The sequence below is a fragment of the Triturus cristatus genome, chromosome 4_2 (genome assembly GCF_964204655.1).
Source record: "Triturus cristatus chromosome 4_2, aTriCri1.1, whole genome shotgun sequence".
Lineage (NCBI taxonomy): Eukaryota > Metazoa > Chordata > Amphibia > Caudata > Salamandridae > Triturus > Triturus cristatus.
Window position 1 is genome coordinate 215,617,974 of NC_140586.1, and position 14,991 is coordinate 215,632,964.

Sequence of the window (14,991 nt, forward strand, 5' to 3'; positions counted from 1 at the left end):
CTTGTTTTTAGCTTCACTTCCAGGGAACGTCCTTTTCAAGTCGAGCCTAGAACAGCGCATGCGCTGTTGCTCGACTTTTAGTACGGGATTTTCAAAGTGCTGCCAGCCACTGGCCTGAAGCTTGCGTGCATGTGCGCGTGAACGCGCGCAGCCGCCATCTGTCTTTTCTCCGTCACGGATAATGCTTTTCGCGCGCGCTTGTTATCGTATGTTTCCCCGAATCCAGCATCACTGGCCCAGAACCTGAGCTCTACAAAGAATATTAATCAATTCAGAGGGATTTCTCTCTGAGAGCCAAATGATAATAGTACATACACTTCGTTGTAACTTATGGCCGATGATAAATTCTTGATAAACTCATGGAATTTGCAGCCTTATTAGGTAAAGGCAATTATATGTTTCCACTATTATGTACGGACTGACATCATTGCTTGTAAATAATAAGCTTCATTACATTCCATCCAGCAGTGAAGAAAACTGCTCGTTTCCTGACACTTTATTCGTTTCCGTCAAAAGCAGTTCAACATTAAACCTTAAACACAAAAAAAAGAATATTTTGATGAAATGTCGCCCGGATTTAAAAAATTATTTAACGGGAGGCATTTTATATGAATTCTTTAGACATTTAAAGTACTGATTCTGGCTGCCTTGATCATGTGCCTGTTCACAAACCCATGTAAGTGACTTGAAGATTGAAGACCTTCTAAATGCCAGGCCAATATCGAGCATTTTCCACAGTGTATTAAACAAGCATTGACATAGCCAATAGGTCTCGCCTTTGGGACCTTATAAGTGTTTAGTTATCCAGCACAATATCCTTGGTGCAACAATATCAACTGTTGCATGGCTAAACACTTATAAGGTCCCAAAGGCGAGACCTATTGGCTATGGCAATGCTTTTTTATCTTTAACTGCACTGCTGCTCAAAGGAATAGCCTCACCTCCACTTCAGGAGCGCCTGGCAAAGGGCTCCTCCATTTGCTCTTCAATCGAGTATTTTGCTTAAAAACAGTTATAACGCCTAATTGTGTATGACTGCATGCCTACTGTTTAAACTGCTGAACACTTACCACTGATAGTGTGCTTTTCCCCGGTCCACCACCGATTGTTCGGATTGAGTGGAGGGAATCCTACGGCACTACACGAAGGGCCTGACCTTCCGGCATGCCCAGGCTAATCAGCTGACCAGCAGCTGACTTCTTACTTAACCGGGCTGCCAGACGCCTCGCACAACAGACGCACGCTGTGGTGAGGAAAAACAGCCGTATTTTAGAACCGGAGCGCCTGGTAAAGGGCTCCTAAATTGCACTCTTGTTTTTAGCTTCACTTCCAGGGAACGTCCTTTTTTATCTTTAACTGCACTGCTGCTCAAAGGAATAGCCTCACCTCCACTTCAGGAGCGCCTGGCAAAGGGCTCCTCCATTTGCTCTTCGATCGAGTATTTTGCTTAAAAACATTGATAACGCCTAATTGTGTATAACTGCATGCCTACTGTTTAAACTGCTGAACACTTACCACTGATAGTGTGATTTTCCCTGGTCCACCACCGATTCTTCGGATTGAGTGGAGGGAATCCTACGCCACTACACGAAGGGCCTGCCCTTCCGGCACGCCCAGGCTAATCAGCTGACCAGCAGCTGACTTCTTACTTAACCGGGCTGCCATACGCCTCGCGGAATGTAGCTGATAGGCACAATGCCTGTCCATACTGCGGGTTCCACTTTCAAACAAAAGTGCTCTCATCTGGCCCCTACCCTAAAAACATTCAGCAAAGCATTTATCTTCTAAACTGTAGGTCACTTCCCAAGCACTCTACCGAAATTGCCCTGCTTTTAGATGAGTATAAACCTGATTTTCTCTTCTTAACAGAGACCTGGCTTAATATAGACTCTGAACCAGATATCATCCTAGCACTATCCCAGGGATACCACATCCGTGAGGACCGAAAGATAGGCAAAGGCGGAGGCCTAGCGATTATTCTTAAGGATTCTCTTAACTGCCGCTGTTCCTCCAACCCAGTTCCAGACTGCGAAAGTCTCTCCTTCGCAATTGATTTTTCCCCCACTAATACCTTTTCTGGGATTCTTATATACCGACCACCCGGGGCCCTTGGGCAGTTGTTTCTCAATGCCCTTCCAACTATCACAGCTAACCTAGCCTCCATTCCAGCTAATTTCTCAGTACTAGGTGATCTGAATATTCATCTGGATAATGCCTCTGATCACAGTGCTAGGGAACTAACCGCTAGCCTCGCGGCCCTACAACTCCAACAGTTAATATTAGAAGCCACTCATGCTAAAGGTCATCTACTTGACCCGGTCTTCAGTAACTGTTTACAACTCTCAGCAGGAACTCCTCGCCCGCTCCCACGGACGGATCACTTTTTGATCCCCCTCTCCTGGGCTATCCCTAATCTGCTCTTTCCCTCCGTCCCAAACACCCGTAAAAAACACAATTGGTCCAAACTCCCCCTGGATCTCTGGCTTCCAGCCCTTGAAGCATCCAGACCCCCTACCAACCCTGACCCCATCAAAGCAAACGAGGAATATAATAGGTGGATATACAGCTCCTTCGATGAGGTGCTCCCCCTGCAATGTTCGCATGCCAAACGCAGCGGCCCATCCTCTCCCTGGTACACCCCTAAACTACGGGAACTGAAATGTAACTGTAAGAAATTAGAGGAAATGGCATACTGAGTACTCCCCACTCAGTAAAACCTTGTACAGGGAAGCAATAAAAACATACAAGGACGAAATTAAAGCATCCCAAGCAACATTCTATGAAGAAAAAATTAAAGCCGCCGCTTCTCCTCCTAAGGAAATCTACTGTATCGCTAAAGCCTTGCTTAAACTTCCTCAGAAAACTCCTAACACAACAGACGCCAAAACATGTTGCAACAATTTGGCAGAATTTTTCTTACACAAAATACAAAGTATTTATACCTCCTTCCCCCTCTCCCAGTGTGTCCTGGCCCTGATGTCCCCCACTAGTTCTGGACCAGGACTAGTAGCAAAACTGGACTTCTTCCCCCCAGCACGCTAACTTCCCTCATGCACAAGGTCAAATCTGGCTCCCCTCTGGACCCAGCACCTCCGCGAGCCTTGCTGCCGGCTATAGATAATTCTTCCAATTGTCTTGGATCTACTTAATGCCGCCATCTTATCATGCACTGCGCCCCCCTCATGGAAGCATGATATGGTCAGGGCAATATTAAAGAAGCCCACTCTTGACCAAGACAATCCCAGCAACTATAGGCCAATCTCCGTTACCTTGGCTGAGTAAGATCTTGGAGAAGCACATTAATGCGACATTGGTTGAATTTCTGGAGACCAACCATCTACTCGACCTTTCCCAAACAGGGTTCCGTCCGAAGCACGGAACTGAGACTGCCCTCCTCGCAGTAACGGAGGAGGCCAGACGTATTCTTGACCAGGGAGGTAACGCGGCGATTATTCTCTTAGATCTAAATGCTGCGTTCAACACTGTAAACCAAGATATACTGCTTCACCAACTTACCAACTTAGGTGTCTCAGGAAAAGCCATCACTTGGCTTCGGTCCTTTTTAGCAGATCGCTCCTTCCAGGTCTTTGAGGCCAACTCTGTTTCCTCCAGCCTCCCGCTCAGATGTGGCGTTCCTCAGGGCTCCTCCCTGAGCCCTACTCTATTCAACGTATATATGAGCCCCCTAGCTAAGATCGTCCGTCCTTTTGGCATAAAAATGATCACCTATGCTGACGATACACAGCTAGTGGTGGCTCTCAACCAGCTAAACGTCACCCAATCTGAGCGGCTGTCTCGAGGAGGTGGCTAATTGGATGACCCGTTCCTGTTTAAAACTGAATGGAGAAAAAACTGAGCTGATCTCCCCCATCAGATCGGCTACAGCCCATCTCGCCCTCGTCACGAAAGTCAAGAGAGCTAGATGTGGCGGTCGCTCCTTTTCCTATAATTCAGCCAAGTTGTGGAACTCTCTTCCCCTCCCGCTGCGAGCGGAGTCCAACATGCTGTCTTTCCGCAAACTTTTAAAAACTTTCCTTTTCAATTAAATCTTCTACTTGGCCTTTTTTTTTTCTCACACTCGTCTTGTCTATAGCGCTGGGACGCCTCAGGGTAGCTACAAATACTATTTTCATTCATTTCATCCTATCCTGGCCAGCGTTTCTATAGGCAAAACAGTAAGGAAAGGACAAAATCCCATGTGGTCCAACAATTGGAGATTGAGCTGACAGCTCTGGAAACCCAAGATGTCTGCCAGCTCAACTTCTCCTGTAGCACTCTAGTGTATTCCCTCCTACAAGCATGAAAAGAATATGAAGCACACGCAGCAAACGAATGTGCACTTCACCTCACTAAATCGTGGAAGAAACTGCAAGCTCTGAGTCCTCTGTCACGTTTAGCCAGTTTAAGGTTGGAACGTCTGTGTAATCTTTTAAGTTCCTTCGATAAATACTCTAGACAGTCCGTCTTGTTACAGCGCAAGTCACTTGTGACGAGATTGGTGTCTCAGTCACAAGTCTGTGTACGAGCTCCTCGCGTAACTATGAGGCTCGTTTCTTCTTTCAAATCCGCTCGCTGAGGAACATTTAACTATTTGGGAGAAGTGTCTCAGTTCTAACTCAAGTAAATGTTAAGTCCATGTGAGGAAGTTCTGTAACGCTTCTCTCTTAAGACTGAGAAGGTTCGGAAGCAATAAACACAAGAACCTAATGTTGCTTAAACAAAGAAAAAGGTATAACAGAAACTAGAGAGATACTATTATACGTATATTCGCTAATTAATATTTTCACTTGAGTAAAGATCTTCCTCAAGGACATAAGTTGCAAGCAACTAGAAGTCCTACCACTTACCTGCTGAAACCCTCGATTCAACAAAGAATTTCGCCTGAAACGTAAGTACCACTCTGAAAGAAAAAGGAAAGTTTAAAGTATTAAAGAAGGTTTTAAATGTGATGAAACCACATTACTAAGTAGATCATACTAGATTACGAAAAAGCAATGATGAACATTGGAAGAGGAGCAATAGCCTGAGACAGTGAGGGTATGTGATAAATGTTAGAAAGAGATATAGAGAGCAAAGGAAAAAGAGAGAGAGTAGGGTAATACATATATTAATGTTCTTTTGCAGTTCTACCAAATGAGAAGGAAGGTTTCGAGTAAGAACCAAAAGAAGAACTCCTTCTAGACCAACCGCTGTTTGGGCAGTCTCTTCTGTTCCCCATCCCCTTTGAACATAGCTGCACTTTGGTTAAGCAATTTCTTGAGGGCAGTGAGTTCTTGGATGGGAATTGGGAACGGATATTTTTCTGCTCCTGTGTAATTTGGTTATTAACCTGAAAATGCCTTTTTCATATACTGATTCACCTGTTCAACCACCAATACTTCCAGTATGTGGTGGGAGATCAGCATTTCTAGTTTCAAGCACTACCCTTTGGCTTGTCGATTTCTCCCAGTACATTCACCAAGGTGCTTACGCCTGATGTTGCAAACCTTCAAAAAGGTAGTGTTACTGTCTTCCCATATCTTGTTGACTGGTTGTTGTCTGTTCTCTCTTTTTTAAAGGCTCATGGCAATGTGGCCTGGTGATCAAAGTCCTTCAAGATCTTGGCTTCATCATCAACTTCAAGAACTTTAGCCTAGAACCATTGCAAAAAGTTATTCAATGGTACACAGTTCAACAAATATTTGGTCCTAGTTTTTCTTCCCCAAGCAAGAATGTTGGCGAGTCAACAGAACCTTGCGTATCTTTTCAGGTAACCGAATGCAATGGCAAGATCTTGGCTCGAGGTCCAAGGAGTAATGGCTGCCTTAACAGTGGTGGTTCCTTGGGCACAATGTCATCTAAAGCCCTTAGGAAACTATATTCTCTGTTACTGGCTCCCTTGTACCCAGGACTATGAAACTTCGATTCCAGTGAGTCCTGAGATTTCACAAAAACTGGGGTAGTGGTTAGTGGAAGAAAATCTGTCCAATGGAGTTCCACAGCGATATCCTTCCCAACTTCAAATAACAACAGATGCCAGCCTCTGGGGCTGGAGGAGCTATGCTGGGGGATAAGGAGAAAAAATGGCCCTGGTTATGGGAAGAAAGTATCCAATTTTCCAACTAGATGAATTTCTTAGTGATATGCCATGCACTGCAATACTTCACCCCCCAACTGCTGGAGAGGAACTTCTTGATAAGGATGAACAACAACATGGCAAGATGCTACTTCAATCGCCACAGGGACAAGAGGAACAGAAGCCTGAACAAGATAGCAGGACAGATCTTTGCCTGGGCAGAGATTCAGTCTTCTAGCACTGGGACCAGTTTACATCCAGGGACAGCTGAACTTCCTGGCAGACAGCGTCACCTGAAACCTTCCATCATCAGTGTTTCATCATCTGTCTGCCGGGGTGTTTGGTCAGAAAAAGTGCTCACTTCGGAACACACTGGATAGATCTTGTTGCATTGCAACACAATGCGATGCTACAATTTTCAGGTCAGAGAAGGTGTGTTCCCAGGAATGGACACTGAATGCTCTATTGATTGCCTAGCCTCAGGGCATCTTGTATGCCTTTCTGCCAATTGCCCTCTTCCTGAAGATGCTTTGGAAGATTCAAGAGGAGAGGAACCAGCTAATTATTACTGCACTGTTTTGGCCACGACATTCATGGTCATCTCTCCTGATAACCATGCTGAAAGGGATTTTTTTGCATCTCTCCCTTCATCGTCCTCCTTTCAGATTTCCCACACTCCCAACTCTGTAACTCAGTTATCTATAGTTGGCGGCTTGATTGTTGAAAGGACAACGTTGGAAGGAATGGGCTGTTCCAAATAAGCTACCTTAGATATCCAGGCTTGAGGAAAACCCTCAACATTAGCTTTTTATAAGAAGCATTGGTCATCTTTTCATCAATGGTGTGTTTCACCATTGCATCATCTATAGATTGTGATGTGTTGCATGATCTATAGATTCATTTTTGATTCTAAGGTTTCTGAGCGAGAATTTTATAAAGGATTTAGCTCCATCTATCCTAGCTTCCCAATGGGCAGCTATTAAGGCCCTTAATGCGAAGATATCCCTGTTATATGTTCGACTCCTGACGAGTTTCGATTACAAAAAACACTTGTTCACAACCCTATCTCTACATGAGCTTTTACAATTGTACTGTAAGGTATACATCAGCCTTTTAAACCTGAGGAGGAAGCAGGTTTAGCGTGGCTTTCACCTAAAACAGCTTTTCTTGCCACTATTACCTCTGCAAAGAGGTTAGGGGAGGTGGGAACCCTAGTAATGTTGTTTCCCTATTTAAGATTGTTTCCTGACCAGGTAGTTCTAAAATTAGACCCCAAATTGGTCCAAGGGTCCAATCACATTTACATTTGGAACAAACAATTATTCTGCCTGTTTTTTCAGATGCTACCTTGGGTGTCCCAAACAATTTAGATGTTAGAAGAGCTCTAACCACCTATTTAGGCTGCATGAAAGGCTTTAGGTCTTCTAATTCACACTTTGTCTCTTGTAGGTCAGCCAATAAATGCAAAAAAGTAACAATGCAAACTATAAGCAGTAGTCATGCAGGTGATATCTCAAGTCTATAAATCAGTGGTGGAGGTGGCTTCTACTCATATACAAGAATTCTAGTCTTAATAACAGCAATGAAGTAATTGTTGAAGATATCCAATTATTTTGGACAGTACCTTTTGTCAGTGCATTACTTTAGCTGGATAAATTCTCATACTGTAATGTCTGGGATGAGAAGGATGGAGAGGAGGGGGTAATGATTCAATTACTTACTGGTAATCTTCATTACCCCAATACGTGGTTCTCCTCCTCCTGTAAGTCCACAACCCTCCAGCTCCCTCTTCATGTATGCCCAATAAATTGCTTGGGAGGTACAGGAAGTGGCGCAGAGTGGAGGAATTTTTATGGGAGGTTATTAACCTTTAATCAGACTCTTTTATACATGCAGAACTTATTTATTTTCTACGGAGAAATGTCAGAACTTAAGTTGAAAAACCTCCACCTGATACATGGCACCTTGGTTTTTTTACCTGCATACTTACAAGGCTTTTTCCTCATTACTCATTCAAATTCACAAAACTCAAAAGTAAAAACACCTTTGAAAGCTCGGATAAATTGTGTCAGTGTCCACTACACATACAATAAGGGTAGACACGAGTAAATGCTGTCTAACCACTATTTTCGGAGAGTTGACATCCTCTACCCTGCTGCAAAGCTGGACACTTTCAGCAGAGAGCCACATTCCTTTTCAACTTCTCCCGGAATTCACAGAAATATGCTGAACTTGTACCAGTGCAATTTTCAGACACCGGGAATCTCAGTAGCGGCTGCATGTTGTTTGCTATTGTTCCGAACAGCAACGTGCAGGCGGGGGAGGGCTTATCAGATTCCAGCTTCGCACTTACCAAAATACGGAGTTAAGGGGCCATTAGGCAGCTTTTTGTTGGAGTATCCTGACTGGGAGCTATTGGGAGTCTCACACCTAGATGCAATGGAGGGGAAACACAGGCTCACATCTTATCACTTCATAGGTACTTAAGAGTGAAATGCTTTTGACTTTGTTCAGTTCCTGTATATAAGAAATATGCAAACACTGTAAGAATATCAGATGTGTTGGTCGCCCAAGTAATTACACAAATAATTCAAGTATCTCCATTTTGTTTTTTTCTTTTTATAGCGCTTTATCACTACTCACTTCAAAGCAGGGAGTCAGGGCCCTTTACATCACACGTACAGTTACACACTGACAATAAATCATATGTGTGTACATCAATTTAAAGGATGTGTTACATAAGACAGTGAAGGTTAGAAGGTGTAGGAGCCACATGTCCTTCATACCTCAGTGTGCTACATTAGAAGGATTACAATTTATGAACTGCAGGTAACAAAAGGATCTATGTCTTAAAAGCAGAAACCCATGTTACACTTTACATGAAATATAAATCTGTCATCAGCGTGTTTCATAATGTGCTTTGCAGGAGACATATTAACCCATCATGCTACTTTAATTAAAAACTAGGACTAGGCAAAGCACATATCAATCCAGCAAATACCTTATCCTTCAGAGTTATCTTGCCATTAATATTATTCCCTGAGTTTTAGTTGACCCACAAAGATCTCTGCAGCAGGTGCCTTACACCATAACATATTTTAAAATACAGCCACTGCAACCAATTAAGCAGAACAGATTTACTGTCACATTTCTCCTTGTTGCCAATTTCTTTGTGGCAGGGACAAAAAAAATTATACGTTGAGGCCCAGATTTTGCATCAGGTTGTGTCAATATTTTGGCGCAACCCCAATGCAAAATCTATTTTTTAAAATATTGCAATGCGCTCAAATGTACTCATGATAGACCTGCTAAACATATATGAGGTCTTAAATTCTGATGCCACTTCCTGCAAGGTCATGGGTTGTAATGCCACTTCCTGTAACGCCACATCCGATGGCACATACTTTGATGTCACACATGGTGTTGATGTCACACATGGTGATGTCACATCCTTCCTTCCTCACTTGGTGAGTACCCCACTTCTCTTTTTAGGACTTGAGACCTGCATACAACATATAAATCAACCACGTTTAAAGTTCCCAAATCATGCCATGTACCTAACCAAATTGAAAGAAAAAAGAATTTACTTACCGTCTGTCATTTTGTAAAACACGTGGTGGTATCGTTTGCGATATTACGTAACGCTTCAAATGTGGGATTAAAAATGGAATCAACATTATTTCTCTCCTCAACCACCTGCAAACTCTTAATTCCGAACTTTGGCGTGGCGCCTTTTATCGCAGTGCGTCACAAAATCAACACGCGCCATCCAGTGTACTTTTCACCCGCCGACCCCTCAGTTTTTTATGCTCGCTAACGTTTTTCGCGGTGAAGTCGGAGATATTAGCCAACCTCACATTCATTCCAGAATTTTTCGTTGTTCCTTATATCAGCTGCCACAGCAATGTCAGGTGAGTGGCTGATGATCACGTTTCTCGCTCTTGTAGTAGCCACGCGGTGCTCACCGAATTCCCAATCAGTAATAGGATTGGCTAGTTGGGCGGCTGCTGTCACTGTCCCCTGCCGTTTGAATGGCTAGATATGGCAAGAGCGTCCCAGTATCCAGCGCGAGCAGCGGTTGTTAGGCCGAGCCTTTCGAATTTAGATGGGGGAAAAACGGGGACGTTGGCAACGACTGCTACCACAAAGCAGGTACTAGCGCATCTGAAGCCGTGTGCGGGTGAGGGAGGGGGTAGTGGAGAGGAAGATGAGTAAACGTTGATTACGTGGAGGGGGGAATATACAAGGGGTTGACCGACAGATGAAAGCAGAACTGAACAATATGAGGGGTTCGAAAAGGCAAGGAGTGTTACATGAGATGCATCAAGAAATAGACGAAGGGGACACAAGCTACCGAGGAGGGAAAAGTGGAAAGAACAGAGGGCAAGAGGGAATAAAATGGGAAATAGTAGCACTTCATATCGCCATTCCGCTCTCAAGTGCTGTAAATTGGAGGTGCTAATATTACAATCATTAATGACACTCACTTTACTGACTCAGGACACTTCTCCTTGTGTTCTGATTTGTTACTGTAGCTTTCCATGGTGAGTGTATTTGAACTGACCTAATATGTTGCAACAGAGGAGGAGAGAAGGAGAAACGCGATGGAGAGGGAGTTAGGTATTAGGGGAAGTGGGGTCAAAAGTATAAAGATTGGGTTCAAATGGGAGGGAATGGAGAGTAAGTGTTTCAGTTGGGCAAGATAACACAAGTGAACATAAATAGCCAACATTTTTCTTAGAAAGGTGCATTCAGTCAGTTTGGGAGTGGCTGCATATTTCCAACATTGGCACAGCACACCACTGCCTGTGCTGGCATCACCCATTGCTTTTGATGCAAACATTGCAATGATTTGTCTAATTTTGCAAAGGGATGGGCATCTAATTACAGCGGGTTAAGCTCGATTCCCTTGGGATGGTCATGAAGTGTTATTGCCTGACTTTATTTGTGTGGTCTTATGGCCTTATTATGCCTTCTGGTTGTGAGGCGAAGTGGGTAGCAAATGGCCTGCAGACAATCTTTTCCAGGTTTTATTACTTTCATATTGAACCATACAGTACAATAAATAGGCAATCAACAACTATTGTGTACTCAGTAATGCCTTGCTTTTAGGGAAGCTGTATCCTAGAAAATACTAATTCCACCTGTAAACATAATATTGAACCACAAAAGAATCCCACATTTGTATACAGATCTAAAAGCCACAACACTCCACATTTGCGGATCTTGCAGCAACAAACAGACACAAAACAGCCCCAACAACCCACCTGAAACCCAACCCTGTTTCTCCACCCAGCCATCAGTATTGGTTTATTGCAGCATGATGTCAAAACATTTGGTACATATCCGTTTATCACCTGTCTTGGGGTTGACAGCCTTAAGACTTGGCTCCCAATCCAGTGTCTTGCTGGGCCTGGGCATACCCCTTGTTGGGTGTAAATTTATATCAATTTTGGCCTTAGCAAATTTGTACGAGTTTGTTTTCTACCATCCAAGGTCTGGGGCCACCAGTGATCTCCAGCTCATAGCTATTTGTCGCTTTGCGAGAGCTTAAGTCAGGTCTGTAAATCAGTTATTAGATCTGTTGCCTTTAGACCTAGACATCAACCCTGTCACGCATATTCTAGGTAATCCAAAATGGTGCCTGGAAGTTGATTCTGAGAGACAACTAATAACATCGTCTCACCGCCACCTTAGGGCTCCACTTGACCATAACATATAGCCAAATGCAGCCCCATCCTGATTAAAATGGGGACGTGGAAGGGGCGTTTCCGGGTACATGGCCTGCAGGCATGCTGGTGTTAAATAGATCCTGTGGACATAGTTTAATTGTATAAGCTTGAGGCGGCATCAAGCGGGTACCGTGGCAACTGCTGCAGGACTTTGCTCCATTCTAAATCTTTAAGATCTTCTTCAGATCCTCTTCCCACTTAGCCCATAGAGAATGCACTTTTATAAATCTAGTGTCCCTGATGGCCCTGCATGCAATTGTGATGAAATGACGACCGTTCCTCTACACCTACATCTGCACATAGTGTGTCTACTGTAGGAGAGTAGGGTCTGCTTTCTATGTTCACCCCCACTTTTTGCTTTTTGCTTTACTGGTTTTCGACTTAGATGTGGCTGTGGGCCTGCTAATCAGACCCACAGCCCTGCTGTTCTCTCTCTAAATTAAAACTATGTACTTTAGGTGCATAACCCATTTGGATAGGATCACCTTATTGGCCCCTGTACAGTGTACCTTAGGTACCCAGGGCATAGGTGTACCCTAGGCCTACCAGGGGCTGCAGCATGTATTATGCCACCCCTGGCCTGGCCTTCCATTATGACACAACTGGCTGATCACTCAGCTGGGGAAAGGTCGTGTAATCACCCCTTGCTTAGGTGTAGTATTCCTATACCTACCTTATATATAGACACATGTGTACCTATCAGCCACTCCTATGGCAGGCCTTAACAATCCTGGAGGCAGAGTGCTTGGTAACATGTGAGATGGTGCTCTAGCATGAGCTGAGCCTGTCTGCAGCTTTCGGAACCATGTCCTTATAGCTGTTCTATGATATAGCCTACCATATACTCTTAAAGTGCCTTATAATCTTAAACGGTTATGGTAACTATGGTTTGGCTGTATCAAAACATGTTGTGTAAGGTGTCTAACACTTTGGAATAATACCCCCATCCCATTTCTGGGGATGAGGATATTATCCCTCCCTTCTAGAGGGAGAAGACATGTTGTAACCTACTTCCCCGGTTAAAGTTAACCAGAGCCCCAGCATCACAAAATGGATGCTGCTGCCACGACACAAGTCTGACCTCCTGCTGCTGGGAGTGATCCCGGCAAGGGAGGCTTGGACAATAGGTTTCCTGCCTTGGGAGGTGCGAGCACCACCCCAGACAGGCCTTAGTGTATTGGGGCAGGGAGGGATGAAAGAAACGAGACACTGCCTGGGGCACACAAGGTGTCCCATGCATAGTCCAGTTCAAACCGGTGCTGGGGCACTCCAGCCCCAGTCCTGGCGCGAAACTGGACAAAGGGAAGGGGGTGTAACCACCCCCCTCCCAGGTCCCACCCATAAGGCGTGACCTAGCAGGCAACCCAGCCTCCCAGATTAGTATAAGTGTGGTAGCTGGGCCCCAGGAGATTAGATTATCCTGAACCTGCAACTTGAACAGAAACTCTGGACCTTCGACATTCGATGAAAGAAGAAGACTAAAGAATCCCCCTTGTGGCCAAGGAGTGGCTACCCTGTGCAAACAGACACCATCAAGAGACTTACCCTTTGCTTTGCTGAAGTTCTACGAGGGACCGACTGCAGAGCCTGACCAGAGCCTTGACTTCCAGACTTCTCCGACCCTGATCCACATCCACAGCCAAGCTGAGATCCGTGGAGGCGACGAGAGACGTGGGACCGGCTACCTGGGAAAAGTGGCGAGTACCTTCCAGCGCAGCTTCTGAGGCACCCTCGAAGTTGTGCACCGGGGATTGAGAAGCCCCAACCCCATGCATCATCTGCACCGAAGATCAGCCCCCCACACTTCACGAGTCCTGCGTGGGGCCCTTCTGCATTTTCCTGCTTGCCGCGTCTGTCCGGTTGCTTGCCCGTTGGCTAGCGGCCTTTGCGACGACCCACCTGTGATTTTCCACCGCTGGTTTGGCTCCTCCAGACCGGCTCCTGCTCCTCTGCAAAAGAGAAGCACCCCAGACCTTCCTGGTCTGCACCAGAAGCAAGTCCTCCATTGTTCGTGGGTTCCGCTTTCCAAGGCTTGGTGAGTCTTAGTTCGACTTCGACGCCGCTGACAGCAAGAGCCTTCGTGGGACAGCTCGCCTCCTGGTCCTGGTCGTCCTCGACGTCTCCTGGTACCCGTGGCTGCTGCGACAAGCTTCACCTCTTCGCCTGCAATCTCCCGACATCGCCTGGTTCCTTCCTGGTTCCACGTGGTCACTGGCTAGTGACCCAGACTCTGTCCCCTCTGCTTGCAGGTATCCTTCCTTCTTGATCCCGGCCTTGGGATCCGCCGGACACTCTGTACTGACTGCCTGTCAGCAACTTTCCTTCAGGCATCCATAGAAGTCCACGACGAAACCCGACGCAAGTTCACACCTATGCACCTGCAGTTCGTAGGCTAGGTAACGTGGGTACTCCGGTGCTCACAAGGGTATTGACTATCCTAGGGTCTAGTTTCCGAGTCTCGACTTTCTAGCTATACCAGAAGTGTCCTAAAACTGCTTATTTCTGAACTGTACTATTTATATCGATTATACGCATTACGCGTGAGTGTTTCCACTCTGCACCTGAATCCCGTGGGCCTCCCACTTCCTAACCTTGGGTAGTATAGTGTAGCCCCAGCGATTCCCTAGGCATAGGCCTATCTTATTTCCGTGACAGTGGTCTTTATACCACTTCTTTAGTATATGGTTTGCGTGGCCCCTAGGGCCTAACTGTATTACTTACCTGTGTGACTTAATGTATGCTTGAATAAGACTGTGTTGTACTTACCTTGAATCTCATAAAGAGTGCTGAGGGTTTGACTAGAATAAATACACTTTATTTTATATATATATCTGTTGTGGTGTCCTTTCATTTGGTATTCAAGGGATTATATATGGTATAACAGCTGGCTTCACATGCCATTCAGAGTTTAGCCTAAGACTGCTCTTGTCCATGCTACCACTAGGATAGCTGGTCTATAAGGTTGACTTTACAACCAATCACCATAAGGGTTGTTTGGACTGATACAAGGTGTACACTAGAATTAGTGACATCATATATCAGGCCAACTTCTCACATCTACCATTAGCTCTATCCTTCCATCTCCCAAGGTGCGTTTGATGGCCTTGGTTAGTGCAGCATAGGTCAGAATTGCCCAGGAGGCAGGTCATAAGTGAGCACTCCCTCTTCAAAAGACATGAGGGTATAAGAGTCTTCTATCATATC

The 14,991-nt window shown here is 45.0% G+C and overlaps 1 protein-coding gene across 1 annotated transcript in view; it reads right to left on the minus strand.

Annotated features, from left to right (window-relative positions):
• Window positions 1-9,769, minus strand: part of GRAP2 (GRB2 related adaptor protein 2) — a 486,852-nt gene extending 477,083 nt beyond the window's left edge. Inside the window, exons 1-2 of the mRNA XM_085601255.1 lie at window positions 9,647-9,769; window positions 4,848-4,900 (exon numbers count right to left, since the gene is read on the minus strand). The gene's annotated coding sequence lies outside the window, so the exon portion shown is untranslated. The remainder of the gene's footprint in view (window positions 1-4,847; window positions 4,901-9,646) is intronic.
• Window positions 9,770-14,991: the final 5,222 nt, after the last annotated feature.